Here is a 5,000-nt window from a genome sequence, read left to right as displayed (position 1 = left end):
GTATGAATATTTTTATATAAATGGCAATATTATGTATTTCTACGTCGGGATTAAGCGTTTATTTCGTCCCGAGAACTTTAAAAAAAATTTTTTAATCGAACCGTTTTTTCGAATTTTTTCGCTTAAAAGCGTTACAAGGTACGAATATTCTTGCATAAATCGCTTTAGAATGACGTTTTACGTCGGGATTAAGCGTTTATTTCGTCGCTGGAAAGTTATATAAAAAAAGTATGATCGCGCCCGGGACGTTGGAACTTAGTCGCATTCTCGACCGGTACGTTGGGACTTAGAAAAATTTCGGACCGAAAAGTTTTTTCGAGTTATTTCGTTAAAAAGCGTTACGAGGTATGAATATTTTTATAGAAATCGTTATGGTTCGACGAATTCTAGTCGAACGTAACGATTTCGTTTTATTTTTTTAAAAAATTGCCCCCTCCGGACCGACATGACCGGGCGGTTGGCACTTCGTCGATCCCCCGGCCGGGACGTAGGGACTTAGAAAAATTCCGGACCGAAAAGTTATTTCGAGTTATCTCGCTTAAAAGCGTTATGATGCGTATATATTTTTACATAAATAGCAATATTACGTATTTCTACGTCGGGATTAAGCGTTTATTTCGTCCCGACAACGTTAAAAAAAAATTTTTAATCGAACCGTTTTTTCGAATTTTTTCGCTTAAAAGCGTTATAAGGTGCGAATATTCTTGCATAAATCGCTTTAAAATGACGTTTTACATCGGGATTAAGCGTTTATTTCGTCCCCGAAAGGTGCCGTAAAAAATTTACGATCGCGCCCGAGACGTTGGAACTTAGTCGCATTCTCGAGCGGTACGTTGGGACTTAGAAAAATTTCGGACCGAAACGTTATTTCGAGTTATTTCGCTTAAAAGCGTTACGAGGTATGAATATTTTTATAGAAATCGTTATGGTTCGACGAATTCTAGTCGAACGTAACGATTTCGTTTTATTTTTTTAAAAAATTGCCCCCTCCGGACCGACATGACCGGGAGGTTGGCACTTCGTCGATCCCCCGGCCGGTACGTAGGGACTTAGAAAAATTTCGGACCGAAAAGTTATTTCGAGTTATCTCGCTTAAAAGCGTTACGAGGTATGAATATTTTTATATAAATGGGAATATTATGTATTTCTACGTCGGGATTAAGCGTTTATTTCGTCCCGAGAACTTTAAAAAAAATTTTTTAATCGAACCGTTTTTTCGAATTTTTTCGCTTAAAAGCGTTACAAGGTGCTAATATTTGTGCATAAATCGCTTTAAAATGACGTTTTACATCGGGATTAAGCGTTTATTTCGTCGCTGGAAAGTTATATAAAAAAAGTACGATCGCGCCCGGGACGTTGGAACTTAGTCGCATTCTCGAGCGGTACGTAGGGACTTAGAAAAATTTCGGACCGAAAAGTTTTTTCGAGTTATTTCGTTAAAAAGCGTTATGAGGTACGAATATTTTTATATAAATGGGAATGTTATTAAGTTTTACGTCGGGATTAAACGTTTATTTGGTCCCGAAAACGTTAAAAAAAAATAGTGGACCGACGCGACTCGGCCCGTCGGACTTTGTCATACTCTCCACCGGTACGTAGGGACTTAGAAAAATTTTCGACCGAAAAGTTTTTTCGAGTTATTTCGCTTAAAAGTGTTATAAGGTATGAATATTTTTATATAAATCGCTATATTATTATATTTTACGTCGGGATTAAACGTTTATTTGGTCCCGAAAACGTTAAAGAAAAATAGTGGACCGACGCGACTCGGCCCGTCGGACTTGGTCATACTCTCCACCGGTACGTAGGGACTTAGAAAAATTTTCGACCGAAAAGTTTTTTCGAGTTATTTCGCTTAAAAGTGTTATAAGGTATGAATATTTTTATATAAATCGCTATATTATTATATTTTACGTCGGGATTAAACGTTTATTTGGTCCCGAAAACGTTAAAAAAAAATAGTGGACCGACGCGACTCGGCCCGTCGGACTTGGTCATACTCTCCACCGGTACGTAGGGACTTAGAAAAATTTTCGACCGAAAAGTTTTTTCGAGTTATTTCGCTTAAAAGTGTTATAAGGTATGAATATTTTTATATAAATCGCTATATTATTATATTTTACGTCGGGATTAAACGTTTATTTGGTCCCGAAAACGTTAAAAAAAAATAGTGGACCGACGCGACTCGGCCCGTCGGACTTGGTCATACTCTCCACCGGTACGTAGGGACTTAGAAAAATTTTCGACCGAAAAGTTTTTTCGAGTTATTTCGTTAAAAAGCGTTATAAGGTACGAATATTTTTATATAAATCGCTATATTATTATATTTTACGTCGGGATTAAACGTTTATTTGGTCCCGAAAACGTTAAAGAAAAATAGTGGACCGACGCGACTCGGCCCGTCGGACTTGGTCATACTCTCCACCGGTACGTAGGGACTTAGAAAAATTTTCGACCGAAAAGTTTTTTCGAGTTATTTCGTTAAAAAGCGTTATAAGGTACGAATATTTTTATATAAATCGCTATATTATTATATTTTACGTCGGGATTAAACGTTTATTTGGTCCCGAAAACGTTAAAAAAAAATAGTGGACCGACGCGACTCGGCCCGTCGGACTTGGTCATACTCTCCACCGGTACGTAGGGACTTAGAAAAATTTTCGACCGAAAAGTTTTTTCGAGTTATTTCGTTAAAAAGCGTTATGAGGTATTAATATTTTTATATAAATCGTTGTATTATTATATTTTACGTCGGGATTAAACGTTTATTTGGTCCCGAAAACGTTAAAAAAAAATTTTTTATTCGAAAGGTTTTTTTGAATTATTTCGCTTAAAAGCGTTATAAGGTGCGAATATTCTTGCATAAATCGCTTTAAAATGACGTTTTACATCGGGATTAAGCATTTATTTCGTCGCTGAAAAGTTATATAAAAAAAGTATGATCGCGCCCGGGACGTTGGAACTTAGTCGCATTCTCGAGCGGTACGTAGGGACTTAGAAAAATTTCGGACCGAAAAGTTTTTTCGAGTTATTTCGTTAAAAAGCGTTATGAGGTATGAATATTTTTATATAAATCGCTATATTATTGTATTTTACGTCGGGATTAAACGTTTATTTCGTCCGTGGAAGGTTAAAAAAAAACGGACGGATACGACCGGGCCTTTGGAACTTTGTCTCATTCTGGACCGGTACGTTGGGACTTAGAAAAATTTCGGCCGGCGGAAAAGTCCGAAATACTTATTTCGAGTTATTTCGTTAAAAAGCGTTATAAGGTATAAATATTTTTGCGGAAACGGTTATATCTCTATTAAATACAACTGGATTAAACGTTTTTTCGAATTTTTTAAAAAATTTGTGTTCGACGAACTGACACGACTGCGATATTTGTTTAATTATTTCGTTAATTAACGTTGCAAGGTATATATTTTTTTGCATATTTCTCGTTGTTTCAACGTGTTCTAATCGATTAAGAACGTGGTTTTTGTCCGTATTCGTTAAAAGAGGTGGTTTACTGATGCGATTTTGAAAAAAAAAAAAAAAATTAAATTTTTCGATAAAAACTCGTTTAAAATATTAAAATAAGCGGTGCGTTAAAATATCTCGACGATAGGACGTTTTATAAGGGTACTTTATTGGAACAAAGTGGTCGAGCGTTTCAGAGACTAAGTCCGACGGTACGTTGGGACTTAGAAAAATTTCGGCCGGCGGAAAAGTCCGAAAAGCTTATTTCGAGTTATTTCGTTAAAAAGCGTTATAAGGTATAAATATTTTTGCAGAAACGGTTATATCTCTATTAAATACAACTGGATTAAACGTTTTTTTCGAATTTTTTAAAAAATTAGTGTCCGTCGAACTGACACGACTGCGATATTTGTTTAATTTTTTCGTTAATTAACGTTGCAAGGTATATATTTTTTTGCATATTTCTCGTTGTTTTAACGTGTTCTAATCGATTAAGAACGTGGTTTTTGTCCGTATTCGTTAAAAGAGGTGGTTTACTGATGCGATTTTGAAAAAAAAAAAAAAATTAAATTTTTCGATAAAAACTCGTTTGAAATATTAAAATAAGCGGTGCGTTAAAATATCTCGACGATAGGATGTTTTCTAAGGGTAGTTTATTCGAAAAAAGTGGTCGAGCGTTTCAGAGACTAAGTCCGACGGTACGCTCTAACGGAGGTTTTACATGGTAAGCGCCCGGCCGCTGGCCCGGCCGGCGCCGACCGTCCGGCCGGCGCTTTGGTATCTATAAGAGACACGTCGAGTCGGACGGTCCGGACGGAACAGCGTCGAGCGCGTGGCTATTCTACGGCCTCGGTTGAGAATTCAGTCACCGCTCCTCGAGTCTTAGTGAACTTTTTTACTATTTCTCGACTGTTCCTTCGTTCTCGTATCGACTCTTTCTCTACACTGCTGCGCCGCGGGTCGCTGTCCTGGACGTAATGACCAAATAACGTGGCAAGGTTCCCCTTAGTCGGGAAGCTGGATCCTGTATGCTCGCACTAACTTTAAAAAAAGTTAGGGCAGTGTGCTTGTTACTAACTGAGTATCAATTCATGCTGGTTCGGCAGAGACCGTTCCAAAACTTATGTTATAGCGTACGCAGTACGTTTTAAACATACGAAAGGCTAATGGGGAGCGTACTACCTTTTAGGAAGTGCGTTCTTTCTGATTGGAGAATATCAAAAGAACGAACGAATATGTTTCTTACGAGGACGGTACGTTCAGCATGCAGTTTACGTGCTTTTTACCGCTAAGGCATATTCGTTCAACCAACAAACCATTCTTACAGAATGATCCTATGAACAGAATGATCTTAAAATATTCCACACAAACAATCAAACGAACGAAAGAAAGTAAAGAGAGAGTGGCGAAATGAGAGAGAGTAGTGGCGTTCGACGTTACAACGGGAATTAAAAGGGTGTCGTCGAACGTTCACTAAGAACGAAAAGTCTCGTCGTACGGTGTTACGGACCCACCTACGACACTCTGAGGCTATTTTA

Source organism: Bombus fervidus, unplaced genomic scaffold (assembly GCF_041682495.2).
Source record: "Bombus fervidus isolate BK054 unplaced genomic scaffold, iyBomFerv1 scaffold0109, whole genome shotgun sequence".
Lineage (NCBI taxonomy): Eukaryota > Metazoa > Arthropoda > Insecta > Hymenoptera > Apidae > Bombus > Bombus fervidus.
Note: the sequence above shows the minus strand (reverse complement) of the source record.